Consider the following 18,697-nt stretch of genomic DNA (forward strand, 5'->3'; position numbering starts at 1 on the left):
ACACAAAGGTATCACTAATATAATTTCCTTTTGGTGGGAATAAATGTCCGCACACATCAGTTTCCATTCGATACACCCTTAAGTTAATACAGCAGTAACCATCTTTTTAGGGGTGCAGCTGTTGACAGGTGAGTTAAGTTACTACTACATCAATGTGGATCACTGCACAAGGATATAAATATGCTGATGCAGGAAGTCTTCTTACTGTTATCTCAAGCTGCACAACACCATGAAGAACTGACCTGTCTGGTATAACCTTGCTGAACTCTACTGTCCAGGGCTCAGGCTGATCAGACATTCCCCTGGGCTTTAAAAGGTCTTGCTAATCACTCAGATTACATAAGCAAACTACAAGTGCCTTTTGCTTCTTACCAAACAGGACATACTGCCTTTCACATCTGCTTGGACCCAGAAAGGAAGTTACAGATTCTACTGGATTGTGGGATAAGGCAACTCCTGCTGGAATATGAAAGTCTACAGCACGTTTCAGAGCAGATGGTCTTGGGTCTGATCCAATCCTCATTCAAGTCAATGGGAAAATGCCTATTGGATTGAGCATTGCCTATTGATATTAGATCAGGTTCAGTGACCAGCTTCAGTCTAGAGCGGGGTTCCATGGTGAGTGTGTCCTCACCTGGACATGAGTTGCAGATCTATAGTGGTTGTGAAATGTCAGATGTGGAGATTACAAGCTATACTTTACACTGATAATGTGCTAAAAGCCCCTCTTCTCTCCCACCAGTTATCTGAGGCATTTAGCACCTAACTGTTGGGTTTTTTTTTTAAAACATATTTACTGCTCACCTTTAATGTACATTTAATGTTGATGGAAAATGCTGATTGATTCTCCTTTCTAGTTGAAGCCCTCTGTCCACAGGCTAGATACAGCAAGGGCAGAACCAGCACAGGCTTCCACATGCTGCCCTACCAATATGCTGGCAGTAGTAGACTAGAGACTAGTAGATGAGGAGTGTTACCCTTCTGACCTTGGCCTCTCTTCCAAGACTGCCAATGAGGACTCCTGCTGCTTTGATTTTTCATTTTTGTGTGTGATGTAGACCCCATTAAGAGATGGCTCAAGACCAATGGTTCCTTTCACATAGGCCAACAGACTAGTCATTAAGTTATAAAGGCTTTCAGGCACTGCTGATTATTCAGATTGGAACCAGTGACTTATACAGGAAAGGTTCCATATCACATTACCAATCCCCTGAACTACATGCATGGACTAAACAGCTCTTCAAGCAAATGGACCACATCCCTGCTGGGAGCAGTTTCAACAATACCCGGTATTCTCCTTTTTCACTGGGTTGGCCTTTCCTAATGAAAAGCTGGATGAAAAGCCTGGGGTTAGTGTTGTAACATTTTTATCTAGTAAAGTGCTGAACAGTTCCCAGCATAGCCAATAGGCTCATTCACTTTTCAAAAGGGAAAGCTTTTTTTATTATTATTTTTCATTAGGGATTAGTAGAAGAGAGACCTCTACTGGCTAAACTAGTGGAGTTGCTATAATCTTATCCTGCACAAATTCTGCCTGGTGGCTTTGGCTTTGGACATGGGCTTTCTTTCCATTCTGCTACTTTCTGAATTTGCAGTTGGTCTACACAAGTGTCCTGAGGAAATGTAAGAAGCTACATCTGACATTTTGTTTGATGGTTAAGGGACTATGTAGACCTATGGCATCTGCTTGCTACTGAATTGGTGACAATGCCTAGTGGAGTGGGAAAAAAATAGTTTTTTAAAACTTTTCAGGAGACGAATTGAGGGGGACTTGAGCTCTGAAGCATGGGAGAGAATTAGAGGTTTATCACTAATGGGAAGTTAAGGCAGCAATGTGTTTTCATCTACTGCATTGTTTTCAGCTGCCTTTTTATTCTCCGATTCTTTTTCCCATTGTCCAGCTCTGTTACCCACTATCATTCTACACCTAAGAATATTTAATGAGCTAACCTTCTTGTTTTTGTGAGGCTTATTTCCCTCTCTCTGCTATTAGACAAGAATTGCATGGCAGACAGTTTCAAACTCTCTCAGGGTGCATCTACACAACACCCTAAACTCAAAATAAGATACACAATTTGCACTACACAAATTAGGTATCTTATTTCAAAACTATTTCAAAATAACTCACTATTTCAAGCCACCCTTATCCCTCATGCAGTGAGATTTACCGGGATGGCAAAATTGCAAGCCTGTTATTTAGAAAAGTATTTTGAAATATTGTGTAACTTGTGTAGTTGCAGGGTAGCAATTTCGGGATACCTCCAGTATCCTGAAATAGCCGTGCAGTGTAGAGGGACCCATAGAAATCAGCATGGTAGGTGACCAACTGTTGTTTATCTTTTTATGTTTGAAAAATGCAAAATATAAAGTGTGCTAGTAAAAACTCCCCTATTTGCACATATCTAGAGGAAAATGATAGAAGGGTGGAATTGGATGACTCACAAGATTGTTACTAGTGTGTGGTGCCTTTAATCCCTAGGTTGCCTGTCCAGGTTGAAAGCTCTTGCCATCTGTGTTGTTCTTTGCACTAAAGCAAATAGAGCTTGTGTTTAGCAATTTATTTTTATTCCAACATTACGTAACACAGCAATCAAACCCTGCTGTAAGCTGCAGCTTGCAGGTCACTCTCTGACCCTGCAGTCCACCTTCCAATATTCAGTGTGGCTCCTTTGACCTCTGCAGCGTCATCCCATGTCCTTGCACAACAGCTGCACTTACACCATCCGACAGCTGTTTAATGGGCCTGTGAGAAAAGAGTTGGTGGCCTTTGTCAGCTCTGAAGACATGAACTGACCAGAATCAGATGATCCTGCTGCTACTTGGAATCTGAAATCTATGAATATAACTTTTAGAAATAGTTTGGCCAAACCAGACATGAAACAGGCATCTCCTGATTGAAATTGCTTTTACTTCCTATTTTGAAAGACTACCCTGGTATGAGTCTAAGTAGATGGAAAAACTCTAGATTTTGACTTCTCCATTACTGCACGTAGTGCACAACAGACTGGTGCAAAAGTGTCTTTGATTAGCATTCTTGATCCTTTCCCTCCCAGTTGCTGGAACACCCCTATATAATGATGGTGTTTGAGGGGGGTGGGATGTGTTTTCTGCCCACAACTTTTTTTCCTTAGTCATTATTCAAGGTAGAGCTTCATTAGCTTTGCAATCATTAACTGCAGAAGAGGGGCAGACAATTCCTAGATCTTAGGGCTGCCTATAGAATGACTGGGCATACAGGCCTACTTTACAAACTGTCATTGGTCCTATCATGATGGATTATCGTAGCTATGGTGCTGTTGCTAGTTTCTCTTGGATAAAAACCCAGCTCCTGGAACTCCCAAAGCAATGGTCTCAACCCTAGAGCTCATTCAAAGATTCTTCAGAATTGATCTTTCCCGCACTAATGCCAGGTGTTTTATCTATGCAGATGGCATCTGTCTGGTGGTGCAGGACCTAGGAGGAGTTTTTAGGAGGATATCAGTCACCTTGGGGTCATCATCTATGAAAATATGAGAGAGGTGACCCACGGTGTAAAAGATGTGAATTTTAACAAAGTACAACAGTTTCCAGGTATTTCCATCTAACTCACACAAAGGCCGACAGATGGCTCTACATCTTCTTAAATGGCCACAGGCTGGACCATAACCTCTGTATTCAGGTGCGACACTTTACCAAGACCTTAATGACAGTAAAGACTAGAAACCAGCTGATTGGCAGATGAACTGGTTCAAACTGGGGACCAAGTGCTTAATTTGTGCCAGAGCTTTCTGGGCTTGAGTTCTGGGGCCTTTAGGCTTGGCAGTTCATAGTCCTGGCACCTCTGGGCTTGATGCATGAGTTATGAATGTAAAACAATTGATTGACCCAGCACCTCTTTCCTTACAAATTAAGCACTGTGAAGAGCCTACATGCAAACACTCACAAGCTCTGGCTTAGCTTTTTGCTATTCCAAAGGACTGCTCTTTGATGTGGCTCAGTTTCTCTCTAATAGGACTTAATGAAATTTTGCGCAGAGCAACAACTGGTAGTATGAGACCAACTAGCTAGGCCCAGGTGCTGTTCATATCCAGTACTGCCCCTTCTGACATCAGGTGACAAGTTGCCTTGCAGAAATTGTTCCTAAAGATGCAAGACATGTCATACGTACCCCTGTTTAAAGATCTGAAGAAGTGGGCTGTGTCCACGAAAGCTCATGATACCATCTATATGTTTTGTTAGTCTTTTAAATGCTACCAGACCATTTGTTGTTTTTTAAGTTGATCTAGTACTGTAACTCAAGGACTCTGTTTGGCTAGCTCCCTTAAAGAACCTTGGTGTTACCTGCAGATGGTGTATGCAGGGGTGGCCCGAGGTGGGCTGCGTCAGTTGGTGCCCCAGGTGGAATGTACAATCGGCGCCCCCGCCTGCACGGCCCTCAATGGAGTGACATCATCATTGGGTGCCCCAGGCGCCCCATTGAAGGCGGTGCTTTAGGCGACAGCTGAGTTGGCCTATACTCACGGGTCACCCCTGGGTGCATGAGGTGAACGAGCTTCACACATAGCCAATGCCTACCTTGTGGCAGACTTAACAATCCAGCCCCCTACTTTTACCTTTCATGGCATTTGTGGGTAAAGCTCAGTAGCTTCAGATTTAGAATGATCAAATATGCTGCAAAAGTGGGGCCTTTGTGACTCACCCCTTCATCATGATGGCAAAGGAAGGGGGCATAAATCAAATACTTGCAGACTGGTTCCCTCATGGACTTGCCTTTCCCTTAGCGATTGAATAGGTTAAGACCTTTAGATTAACTCTCTTGACTGGAATGTCTATGTAAATGCAACCACAATAACAAAACCTGGCTAAAATGTATTTTAGCCAATGCTAAACAAAGGGTCACTCTTAACAGACTGATTGGAGCCAGGACCAACTGTGGAATGGATGACACTGATAGGAAAGCTCGGGTTAGTACTTTACATCATGCTATGGTTTAGATTTATAAAACAGGTATTGCAAAGGGGTGACTGGATGTTCACATTTCAACATTGCCCTGTGCTGCCTGATTTCTTCTTGCACCTTTTCAGAGCTTATTAGCTGTGCTGTCTTCCCAACCAGGAGCACTACTTACTGGTCAGCTGAGAGCAGAGAACAAAGACAAGAGCATCTCATGCATGCAGTGGCAGCTGCTATAGGCTTCTGTAGGAGAAAGTACTTCAAAGCCCTGGCAAGGTGTGGATTCTCCAGCTTCTCGGGGCCCAGGCTCTGTTGGGAGGAAGTTCTTTGGTTCTCTCATTATCTAGGTGGTGTCAGGAACAAAATCTTTGGTGAAGCTGTAGTACGGGGAGGGACAAGATATAGAATTTTACATTCTTATTACTTTCACATGGTGCAGGCCCTAGCAGGAGTAGAATATTCAGGCTTTCCTGGCTCTACTAGGACAGAGAACTTGAAAGGCCTGTTCTGTTCAGGTCACAAAAAGAGGAGGAAATTAGGCCCAGTTAGAGTCAAGGCAGCAAAGAGAAATGCCTCCATCAGCTGTCACATTAATTCTAACTTCAATTTAAAATTGTTCTCCTAGGGTATGTCAAAGAAGCGGGTATTTAAATAATCCCTGCTTCATTAAAATAAACTTGGCCGCCTCGCTGTGCCAATGATCAGCTGATCCGGCACAGCGCGGCCGTCTAGACACGGATCTGTTAGCTGGGGAAGCCTTTGCCGACCAATCCTGTAAACCTCGTTTCATGAAGCATAAGGAATCGGTCGGCAAAGGCTTCCCCAGCCGACAGATTCGTGTCTAGACTGCCGCGCTGTGCCGGATCAGCTAATCGTCGGCACAGCGCGGCGGCCATGTTTATTTTAATGAAGCGGGGATTATTTAAATCCCCACTTCTTTGATTATGCTGGGTAAACTAGTTTACATGGCTCCGTCGACGGAGCCATGTAGTCTAGACATACCCCTAGTTTGCACATCTCCCCATGCCCTGTATTCTACCCTTCTGCCATCATTTCCTGCCCTGTCTGATCACTCCGCTACACTTCATTACTGCAGCTCTGTCCCATGAGGGCAGCTTTTTCACAGATACAGCCCCATTTAAGTCTGCTATTTGAGCTGGGGCTGTGATTTCTTACCTCAAGGGGACATAATAGTGCTAGTTCTAATTGAACTGGTGTGCTCAAAATAGCATGGCCATGGTGGTGCAAGAAGTGAGCAGGGCCTAGCTGGCCTAAAGTATGTACCTCAGGAGGGATGAGCAATTATCCCAGGGTTGTTTGCCAGGGTTAGCCCTGGCAGTCTGCTGGTGCTTTATTTACTGCCTGTACAGGGGTTTTGCCACTTGCAGCTCCTATTGACCATGGATCACCGTTCCTGGCCCATGGGTGCTGTGTGAAGTGGTGCAAACTGGGAAGCATAAACATATCCATAGAAACTGCCCTCCCTTTATGCCACTGCTTCCCTTTTTTTATTTAGCTGACACCTTAAAATGTGTCTCCTCTCTAAAAAATGACTGGACAATGACATAGTACTTAACTGATCCACTCACTGATCCAGTTTTTGAGTTCTAGCTGTTGATTTCAGTGATTAAAATAAGTTTCCCTGAAAGTTCTGAGGAATCAACTCAGCCAAGAGAGAGCAGAGCGGGCTGTGTGAGGGGGTCATTCCTTTTTGGGTATCATCAGCAGAGCTGTTTACTAAACCTCAAGCAGTTACACCTGTGCAAACCCACTGACTGAGTTTACACAGCTGTCACCAAGGACATAATGGAGAGACAAAAGGTTGCACAGTTGTCAGTGGAGGTATAATTTGACCTGTGAAATCTATTACTGGTGGGCTACGTCTAGACTGGCATGATTTTCCGGAAATGCTTTTAACGGAAAAGTTTTCTGTTAAAAGCATTTTCGGAAAAGAGTGTCTAGATTGGCACGGACGATTTTCCGCAAAAGCACTTTTTGCGGAAAAGCGTCTGTGGCAAATCTAGACGCGCTTTTCCGCAAAAAAGCCCCAATCGCCTTTTTTGTGATCGGGGCTTTTTTGCGCAAAACAAATTTCAGCTGTTTACACTGTCCGTTTTGCGCAAAAGTTTTGCACAAAAGGGACTTTTGCCTGAATGGGAGCAACATAGTATTTCCGCAAAAAGTACTGATTTCTTACAGTAGAAAGTCAGTGCTTTTGCGGAAATTCAAACGGCCAGTGTAGCCAGCTGGCAAGTTTTTCCAGAGAAGCGGCTGATTTTCCAGAAAAACTGGCCAGTCTAGACACAGCCGTGATGAGTAGGCAAGAGCCCTGCTTGTGTTTCAGACCTCAGTGTGTGTTTGCTGGTCTGGAATTATGAACATTGAGTCAAATAAGTTCAAGGTCTTGGCTCTTATCTTCATGGTACTCAGTGGCTTGGGCCCAGCATATCTAAAAGATTGCCTAAAGTGTGGTGAAGGCTGTAGTCAACAGCTCTGCTCTTAAGGCCCAGTGGAATGTTCTACAATAAGGCTAAAGCTCCGCTCCATGTGGTAAACAGCGCCTTCTGAGGGCTGGTTAGAGAATGTGGAATGAATTCTCAGAGGTGTTTTCACAGACCTCAACACCTGCTCCTAAAGATCTACACCTTCAGCCTTGCTTTCTCTACTATAAACACATGGGCTGTGTCTACACTGCACCCCTTTTCCGGAAAAGGGGTGCAGATGAGACAAGTCGGAATTAAAAGAAAGCCTTTTCCGAAAGATCCCTTATTCCTGATTTTAAGAGGAATAAGGGATCTTTCGGAAAAGGCTTTATTTTCCGAAAGATCCCATCTAGACTGGCGCTTTTCTCTGGCAAAGCCCCGAGCCGGAAAAAAGCGACAGCCATGTTTATACAAATGAAGCGGGGGATATTTAAATCCCCTGCTTCATTTGCAATTCCGACTTGTCTAATTTGCATCCCTTTTTCGGAAAAGGGGTGCAGTGTAGACGCAGCCATGCAGTGTGTACCTTTAAAGGTAAAATTAAAAAAAACTCCAACCACCACCCAAAACAAAACTCTACCAAAACAAGAACACTCAACTGTGCACAGAGTTCTCCCCCGGGGAGAGAAGGGAGAGAGAACAAACCACATGTAGCAGATATTAGTCACATCTCTTAATGCAAGACTGGAAGACACTCAGATGCTACAGTGATACAGGCAGTATAAGAACCTTTATAGAATAAAAATGTACATATTTTTTCCAGTGAGTGATGCACATTTGATGTGGAAGTCATTGAGAGGCAATAGACATGAAGCACAAAATTTTCTCTTTATAGAGTCACTTTCCAGAGTATAAACATTTTCCCAGTAGCTTATGATTCAGGTGACCCTATCTTCAAAATGGAAATCAGGATACATCTAAGATTATTTTGGGCCATAAAACAGGCAGACAAAAGTACTTTTTAAAAGTGCACGTCTGTGTCTTTATGGTTAGCTTCTGACTCAACAGGCACTTGTATATTTTTCAAATCAGAGGATTTTTTTTTTTGCAATCACTTAGGGTCTTGAATGTGTGTAGCATGAAGCACTGAGCAAGTGTCATTAATAGACTCAGGAGTAAAAGAACACTCTACACTCATTTTATGTTTCTATTTCATCGTCATTCTTCATTCTTTACCCCTTTGTAACACAGAGAAAATTGTATTTAGTATAACAATACACCTTAAACAAGCCCATTGTTTTATTTGATTAAATGGAAAATTGGGATACTTCAGATATCTCAAAAGAAATCCCTAGCACACTGGCTGGGTCTGCCTAAACTCAACAGAGATATACACTCTTTTTGCTTATGATTGATTCTTGGAAGATTTTTGTGATGTTATCCAGGAAGACACTAAATAAAATATAAACCTCATTCCCCCCCCCCCCCCCTGCTTTTTGCTTATGATTGATTCTTGGAAGATTTTTGTGATGTTATCCAGGAAGACACTAAATAAAATATAAACCTCATTTCCCCTCCCCCCCCCCCCCCCCCAGTAAGGCCTTGACGCAATTCACAATTAAGTTTATGGTAGCTGAGCCAGTCTACGTGCGGCATGTTTACACTATGCACAAGATCAACACTACCACGGTCAATTTCCTGCTAAATCAAACTCAGAAGGGCACCCCCATTGGTGCTGGTACTCCGAATCTTCTCAAGGAGTAAGAGAAACTGATGGGAGCATTTGCTCTCGTTGGCCTCCGGCTGGGTGGATGGTGCGAAAATGTGATTTAAGATATGTCGACTCCAGCTACAGCATTAATGTAACTGTAGTTGCCTATTTTATTTCGACCTTCACTCATTGTAGCTCAGGCCTATGTGGCTGTGTCTAGACTGGCCAGTTTTTCCGGAAAATCAGCCGCTTTTCCGGAAAAATTTGCCAGCTGTCTACACTGGCTGCTTGAATTTCTGCAAAAGCACTGACGATCTCATGTAAGATTGTCAGTATTTTTGCTGCTCCCGTTCGGGCAAAAGTCTTTTTCCGAAAAACTTTTGCGCAAAAGGGCCAGTGTAGACAGCAGAGATTTGTTTTCCGCAAAAAAGCCCCAATCGCGAAAATGGCAATTGGGGCTTTTTTGTGGAAAAGCGCATCTAGATTGGCCATGGACGCTTTTCCGCAAAAAGTGCTTTTGCGGAAAAGCGTCCTGCCAATCTAGATGTGCTTTTCCGAAAATGCTTTTAACGGAAAACTTTTCCGTTAAAAGTATTTCTGGAAAATCATGCCAATCTAGATGTAGCCTGTGGGTTTAGAGATCTGTATTAGCAAGTTTATTTGCAGGATTGTGCCCCATGTCAGAGTGATGAGAAAAATTCAGCCTTTTTAGTTCGCTGCATGGCAAGGTAGGAGGGTACATAGGAGAGGATGGAGCCACGTGGGTTTAAAGCACTTGTTTAAATGTAAATATTTTTGACAGTGAATCAAGGTAACCAAAGAAGTTATGAAAACCACATGAAATGTAAATAGATGTTTGTTTGTTTTTTTTAAAAAGTCTGATAAATGTAAAATTTTGTGAATTGTGACAAACTTTCTTTGGCCATGAAAAGAACACACGGGATGTTCCCCATCCCCGAAATTTTCAGAAAGTCTCACCGTCAAGAATTCTGGCTGAAGATAAATAATGTTTTATTGTTGCATATGACCTTTAAGCAATAGATTTATGGTAAGCCAGGGTGGCAACCTTAAAAGACCAGAAGAAATTAAGGACACCTGGATTACATCTGAAAGTCTGAATATAATTTTCCGCTTATTTAGGCCAGTCACAAACAATTACAAGATTTCTTGGGCCAGACTCTAGGCAAAGAAGGTGATTTTCACTTTTTAACTTGCAATGTCCAGAGGTTTAGGTTTGTCCATAATTCTTATTCAGCATGAAGGATGCTCTCTACTGACAGGTAACTACCAGTTTTCTGGAACAGAGCAGAGAGGTAGGCTATACTCCAATTTTAATACATATTTACATGACTAAGAAAATTTATACAGACTTTTTTTTGTTTAAAAAAAAGCGGGGGACATGCCTGCTTCTTTGAAAAGGCCTAAAAAGCTAGAAACCCACATTTCAAACCCCTGGGAATGGAGCCTAGCTCCTTCCAAAGTCAACAAGTCTGTCTGGAAGACAGGGGCTTCTACAGATGTCAACAGGTGCATGGTATAGGCATGGCTTGCCATAGCCACTGATTCACCACAATTTGTAGCCAAAGTAGCTGTCTCATTTGAATGGAACTTGCCTTTGTAAATCAACATTGAGTAGAGCAGGATTTTGTCTGCAAATGGGCATCAGAGAATTCTGGCAGAGGGGAGCTTTCTGTTGACATGAAGCTGGCAGATGCTGCACCTGTGTCTCCTCAGCAAACAATGGGGGCAAATGGGGTGGGGAAGAGGAACAGCTGAACTAAACTAAAGTGATTCCCTGTTGGTGTTGGGTCTTTTTGGAATCACAGGCCTGTTCACGGCTGCTTTAACTTACACAATGTCAGGACTGGGGAGATATCTGACTAACTCTCTGTGGTACTCCCTTGTGAGTGCAGTTCAGATGCAGAAGAGAATCTAACCCATAATGCCCATCTGCATTGAGTGGGATTGTGGGTTATAAGGGTTATTGATAGAGATTTAGAATGGGCATATTAGCTAGGAGTAAGTTCTCCCAGAGAACTGGTGGTTCTGACTCCGAAAATACACAGATGTGTTTGCGTGTAACTTCACTTGTGTGAAGTAGGTCCAGCACCACAAAGGAAACCTAGGTATTGTGCTATTGTGTCTTTCAGTGCTTACTATTTGGAGGGTATGTCTAGACTACATGCCTCAATCACCAAAGGCATGTAAATTAGACTACCTGACATAGTCAATGAGACCAAGATTTAAATATCCCCAGCTTCATTAAAATAAAAATGGCCACCGCACTGTGCCGGCTCAGCTGATCGTCGGCACAGCGCACGAATCAAGACGTGGATCGGTTGACAAGGGAAGCTTTTGTCGACAGCTCACTTATACCTCGTGAAACGCGGTGGCCATTTTTATTTTAATGAAGCCGGGTATATTTAAATCCTGGCTTCATTGACTATGTCAGGTAGTCTAATTTACATGCCTCTGGCGACAGAGGCATGTAGTCTAGACATATCCTAAGTGCCTAGAAAAATCACAGAATAATACTGGGATCTACATCCCCTGAATTAGATGCCTGGTCTTCCTATTATATTAGCAGGGGGGGATACAGGCTTAAGAGTATGATTCACAAAGCCACCATGCTGGTCAGCGAGCTGCCTAAGCTACCTCATGGAACAGAAAGACAGGAGAGGAGTCTGGCCTAAACCCCACCCCTCTCACAGAGTGGCATTTAAGTTCAAGCTTATCTCTACTTACAATCCACAAACCAGAGGGAAGACAGGTACTGTTTACATGCGGGGCTTAGTCTGAAAGGCCTGCCTGGCAGCTGCCTAGGACTACACAAAAGAGCTAGGGGCAGACCTCTCTCAGAACTTTTATCCTGATGGTTCTCAAACTTTTTGTACGAGCGACTCCTTTCAGGCAGGCAGCCTCTGAGTGTGGCCCCCCTCCCCTTAAATTCACAACACATTTTAATATTTAACACAATTTTAAGTGCTAAATTTATCACCCTATTGTCTAAAATGAATTTACTTTTTCACTTTTAAAGTCAGATTAAAACACTTTTATAGAATTCTGGTTACAAACAGACGCGTTATTTTTTTAAATGTTTACTATTTAATGCTGTGGGGGTGAATTTTGGGCAATATCATTTTTCACAGCAGACGTAGTGCCCTATTGCCACTCTTACTTCTCCGCTGCTGCTGACAGCCAGGCTGCCTTCAGAGCCGAGCAGTGGAGAGTAGTGGCTGTTGATCAGGTGCCCACTTCTGAAGGCAATGCTGCCACCACCATCAACAACCTTGAACTGTGGAAGTAACGATGGCAATGCCACACCATGCCACCCTTCTGTACTAGGTCTGCCCTTTGTGCTAGAAGAGGTGGTTGCAGGGTCCAAAAGCAAATTTTGAGGTGGCTATATCCCCAGCAGGCAACCCCACAGTGCCACCCCTACCTGTCTGTTTGAACCTACCCCCCAGTTTGAACCCCCATGCTTTAGCCCAAAGGTAACAGTGCTCGCCTATGATGTAGCAGAGACATTTTGTTCAAATTGTCTCTCTGCTTGATGAAGGATTTAAACAGAAGCTTGCCACGTCTCTGTTGCATGCTCTAACCATTAGGCTATGAGATACTCCCTCAGTCTGGCCTGAGAATCATCCTAGCCAGGGCTTTGTCAAGCCAGGACTTAAAAATCTCTAGGGATGGAGAATCCACCACCTCCGTAGGAAACCCATTCCAGTGCTTCACCACCCTCCTGGTGAAATAGTTTTTCCTAATATCCAACCTAGACCTTTCCCACTGCAACCTTGGACCATTGCTCCTTATTCTGACATCTGACACCTCTGAGAACAGCCTTTCTCCTTCCCCTTTGGAGCGCCCCTTCATGTAGTTGGAAGCTGCTATCAAATCCCCCCTCACTCTTCTCTTCTGTAGACTAAATAAGCCCAAATCCCTCAGCCTCTCCTTGTAGGTCATGTGCTCCAGCCCCCTAATCATTTTGGTTGCCCTCCGCTGGACTTTTTCCAATGCGTCTACATCCTTTCTGTAATGGACGGAGGGGCCCAAAATTGGACACAATTCTCCAGATGTGACCTTACTAGTATCAAATAAAGGGGAATAATCACTACTCTAGAGCTGCTGCAATGCTCCTCCTAATGCACCCCAATATGCCATTAGTCTTTTTGGTTACAAGGGCACACTGTTGACTCATATCCAGCTTCTCATCCATTGTAATCCCCAGATCCTTTTCTGCTGAACAGCAACTTACCCAGTCGGTCCCCAGCCTGTAACAATGCTTAGGATTTTTCCATCCCAAGTGCAGGACTCTGCACTTATCCTTGTTGAGCCTCATCAGATTTTTTTTGGCTCAAACCTTCAATTTGTCTCAGTCAGCGGTTCCCAACTGCTGGTCCATGGGCTGATGCCAGTCCACGGACCTTTGGCTGCTGGACTGCAGCAGCTGTCGGAGTTCAAGCTGGCTGTTTGCAGCAGCTCAGCTCCAGCAGCTGTGGTGGCTGAGGTGGCCGCAGAAGGAGGTGTGGCAGGAGACCCCTCCCCCATTCCTTTCCCCTCTGTGCTTGGGGAGGGAGGGAGCGCAAAGGAGAAGGGAGCGCATGTACTGCTAAAGGTTGCTCCCCTGCCCGTGCACCACTTTTGCCAATGGCTGCGCTGGGGCTGAGGCAATGGGAGGAGAAGGGGGAGCAGGAGGCGCTTCCCCAGGACTCTGTGGGCCCCTCTTTTGCCGGCAGTGGCTCTGGGGCTGAGGTGGTGGAGCAGGAGATGCTTCCCTCCCTCCTCCCCCCTTGGTAATGGCAGCCAGTTGGGGCTCCACACTCCCCCCTTTTACCCATGAGGGTGCAAGAGAGAGGGGGGAGAGGGGGCACAAAGGAGGAGGGCTGCTTCCCCTGCCTGTGTGGCAGTAATGGCCATGCTCCCTAGAGGGGGAAGCCTCACTCTGGGGAGTGTGGGGATTGGGCAAAGGGGTGTTGGATGAGGGCATAGTGGGTCATGGGGCAAGGGAGTGTTGGCATAGGTTGTAGGGGTGGGGGGGGTCAAAGGGTGTTAGGCACTGGGGAGCAAGGGGCTGGGTTGGGGCTAGGCAGATGGTGGCATTTTATTTGCATATTCATTATTTGCACAATGGATATGCAAATACAATTTTAACGGTCAGGCAAAAATGTTTATGAATGGATTTGCCTGTCTGCAGCATAAAAAAGATTGAGAACCACCAGTGTAGGTCACTCTGGAACCTATCCCTATCTTGCAGTGTAACTACCACTCCCCTTAGCTTTGTGTCATCTGTGAACTTGCTCAGGATGTAATCCATCCCCTCAACCAGCACATTAATAAAGATGTAACAAAACTGGCCCTAGTACCAACCCTAAGGGCATTCCACTTGATACCAACCACCAACCGGACACTGAGCTTTTGATCACTACCCATAGATTCCTGACAAAGTAGCCAGCTTTCCATCCACCTGACAGTCCATTTTTCCAATCCGTGCTTCCTTAACTTGCTGGCACGAATACTGTGGGAGACTGTATCAAAAGCCTTTCTAAAAGCAAGATATATCACGTCCACCACCTTCCCCACGTTCACAGAGCCAGTTACCTCATCATAGAAGGCAATCAGTCAGTTTGGTCAGGCATGACTTGCCCTTGGTGAATCCATGTTGACTATTCCTGATAATTTTCCTCTCCTCCAAATGCTTCAAAATGGATTCCCTCAGGATCCCCTCTATGATTTTTCCAGGGACTGAGGTAAAGCTGAGGAGGTTGTTAAACTTCAGTTAAATAAGTGAATAACTAAATATTAATTAGGCCAGAAAAAAAAGTAAGAGTGACTCTGTAGCCCAGGGTTTAGAGCACTCACCTGAGACACAGCAGCTCCCTATTAATCTCTACTGCTTATCAAGCAGAAGAGGAACTTGAACCAGTGGCGTCCCACATCTTGAGAGTGTACCCTAAGCCCCAGGCTCACAGTCACCTCCCTGCTTTTTGTGTAGATTTCAGCAGCCTCTGAGCATGCTTACTAGCTCAAGCCCTGCACATTACGTAGGCAGCCGAATGCCTAGCTTCCCCCTTTGTGAATCACCCTGGGGCTTAGGTGGGAGATGAGTGTTCGGGTGCCTAGATGGAGACTGAAGTACACTTGATCAGAGGTTGAAACTTAGGTGCTTAAGGAGTTTTGCATCAAAGGCTTAGGCGCCAATGGAGTTTAGGCACTTACAGGGTATGGTGGAAGTTTTATGTGGTGGGTCACAGTTGTGCCAAAAATGGGATGTGTAGGCACTTAAAGCTAGGAGTTAGGCATGTAAGTACTTTGTGGTTCTGGCCTAAGAGTTTGGGGCTTGTACCTTTATATCATGCTATACTACCATGATGTCAGGCTACACCGCTCTGTGTGTGTGTGTGTATTCTGTGTTTCACACATTTTACAGGAAAATTATTTTTGAAATAATTTTAAAATTCTGAGAGTTTAAAAATCATTGGCACCATTTTTTGCATTTGGTTGTCTGAGCAACTTCTATTTGGCCTCCTTCACCATATGGTTATGATTTGGTTTTGAATTATATGATTACATACTATTTTTTCCAGAGGATCATTTCACAGAGGCTGGAGGCTAGCCTCTCTCCATCAGTCCTTCAGCGCTGAGTACGCAGCCCTGGGCTCTGGTGGTGATTTAAAGGACCAAGGGCTTTTGGCCACTGCTGCTTCCAGAGTAGCAGAGGCGGCGGCTGGGAGCTCTAGACCCTTTTGAATCGCTGGGCCCGGGCCCCTTCGATAACTGTTGGCGGGCCTGGGTGCAGGGCAGCTAGACTTGGAGAATAATTAGAATCTATTTTATATAGGCAAGCAGCCCACTCTGGTTGAGATTTGCATAGATTCTCCAGGTGAGAAAGTGTATAAAAAACGTAGTCAGAACCAGAATCAGGCATGAGGGACTCTCATTCGTTAACTACCATTGGTCACCTGGAGCAGTCACAGCGTAGGTACATTCTAAACTGGAGTGACTTGAGAAGAACAGGCAAAAGTTGTCTCTTTAAGGGTACGTCTAGACCTACTTTCACTTTCGAAAAAAGATATGCACATTTGGCAGTAATTTGTATATCTTCTTCCAATCGCTTTTTCAGAAGATTTTTTTTTTGAAAAAGCAAGCAGTTTAGACACAGTTCTTTCGGAAAAAAAACCCTTTTTTTGAAAGAAACTTCTTCCTCAAAAATTGAGGTTTACAGGTTTTATTTTTTCGAAAGAACCGCATCTAAACTGCTTGCTTTTTTGAAAAAAACTCTTTTGAAAAAGTGATCGGAGGAAGATATGCAAATTACTGCCGAATTTGCATATCTTCTTTCGAAAGTGAATGTAAGTCTAGACATACCCTAAAAGGGACAGCTTGGAAGTTTACACAAGGGTCTCACCTGCGTGGTCAAAAGTTTTCCATTTCCAATTGTTTTTGACAGAAAATTGAGTTGTTGACCAAATCAAATTATTTGAAAACGTGACCGCTGTTGGTAGAAAATGTCAATATTTTCATTGAAAAACAAAATGCCTGAGATTCCCCATTACCACAGTGACAGGGGAGAAGTGGGGCCTGTGGGAAATGTACTCTGGCCACAGAGTCTGGATCACATATAAAAACAGGAGCGAAATATTTTGGTTTATAATATTTCACCAAGAAAAATCTACATTTTCTGTAGAAACATTGGACAAATATGAAATTGTCCACAGGTCTCCCAACCCACATTGGACATTGTCTTGAAATTGTCCACGGGTCTCCCAACTCCATTTTCCAACAAGCATTTCTAGGCATGAAATGAGCTGCTTGCAACTCTACTCATCTCCGATTAGAACCCGAGACCCCAGCATGCAATTCTACATCTTAAGACAAGCAGCAAGATAACACTGGCTAATGGCATTTTTGTTTTCCAGAAGCAGTAACTTTGTACCAAAGATGAGGGTGCACTAGGCCATGTGACCAGTGAAGCCTCACTGTGGCTGAATTATTTCTACTAGCATTGTCTCCACACAATGTTAATTCTTTGATGAGAGCTCCAAGGGATAATTTCCAAGTGAAGGCCAGAACTTTAACAGGGTTCCAAAAAGAGCTAGATAGATTAATGGAGGTTAGGTCCATCAATGCCTGTTAGCCAGGATCAGTAAAAATGGTATCCCTAGCCTTTGTTTCTCTGGAGGTAGGTGACAGGGGAGGGATCATGGGATGATTACCTGTTGTGATCCCTCCCTTGGGCATCTGGTATTGGCCACGGTTGGCAGACAGGATACTGGGCTAGATGGACCTTTGGTCTGATCCAGTATGGCCGTTCTCATGTCAAGTGATCTGTACTTCCATCTTTCCTCTTCTCTATCATTTTTTGCAGGTCATCTCCCTGGAGAAATTGGGGCACATTTTTTTATCTATAATTTTTGTAAGTGATTTTTTTTAAAAAAAGCATCTTTGCATGGGGAGATAGCAACCTTTGCCTTAAATCTTATCAGGTGCAGTGTAATTCTGTTTTTAAAAACCAAGACAATGTCAAGGCCTAACCTCGGGAGCCACAACTGCTTGTAGCCTCAAATGAAATGTATGTTCTCATCTCATTGAGCAGAGGTAGAAAGGTGTAGGTATGTGACCCAGATGCAAATAGCTATAGCTTGGTAATCAGTCTCTGATGCAGGCTATGACTTGTCTCCTTATATTTACTAATCTGATACCAGTCTGCTTCAGGTGTTGCTAATGAAACAATTTATTTCAGGTGGCTCTGAGGTTTGAAATGAATATTTTTAACAGGTTTTTATGGCTGCAACCTTTTCCTGAGTTTTATTACTTTGCCTTCCACAAAAGGTCCCTAATTTCTCCACAGGACCTGTCTTTTGTGAGGAGAAGACAATGTTGTGAATTTCATTATTTGGCACTATTACACGTGATTTTTGCCCTCCAAAGGGGTGATGTGTTTAAAAAATAATTCTATGTCTATTTTACGTATGTCTATGGCCCACATTACTGCAATACAGTAATGTCACACTGTGGGTTGGGGCCCCAAAAATGGGTCGCAATCCCATTTTAATGGGAACCCAAAGGCTGACTTAGACCTTCTGGGGCCAAAGCTGAATCTTGAACCGCATCACCTGGGGCCAAAGCCCAAACCCAAGGGCTTCAGTGTTGCGTGGTAGGAATCAGGTTTCAGGCACCCATTGAATGTCTTCTTGCTTATGACGGGAGAGAGTAAATAGGTGCACTTAACTAATCTGTATTTTGTATAAATTCTGCTGTTGTGCTTCCTTTTCCCCCTTTCACTTTCTTAATTAACTATTGTGTTTTATTCTCTTTGTACGGAAACTGTTCTCTGCTTCCATTGCATCTCAGAATTTTCTTTGTCCTCTCCAGACCTTTTATATTTCAGCTAAGTCTCATTTATGATAAGATGATCCAGATGGAATGTCGTATTTGAGAGGAGATATTGTGCTATCCTTTTATGAATGATATACTTTCATTTTTCCCCCATGTAGTTATCTCTCCCCCCTCTCAGCACAGTTTAACATCCCCACACTGATTTAATTACTTTTTTAAAGCCCTACATTAAACCAATTTGCAAATTCAAGCACTCCAAAGTTAGAAAATGCCAGAATTATAGTTGTCTGTGTAA

Source organism: Pelodiscus sinensis, chromosome 1 (assembly GCF_049634645.1).
Source record: "Pelodiscus sinensis isolate JC-2024 chromosome 1, ASM4963464v1, whole genome shotgun sequence".
Taxonomy (NCBI): Eukaryota; Metazoa; Chordata; order Testudines; family Trionychidae; genus Pelodiscus; species Pelodiscus sinensis.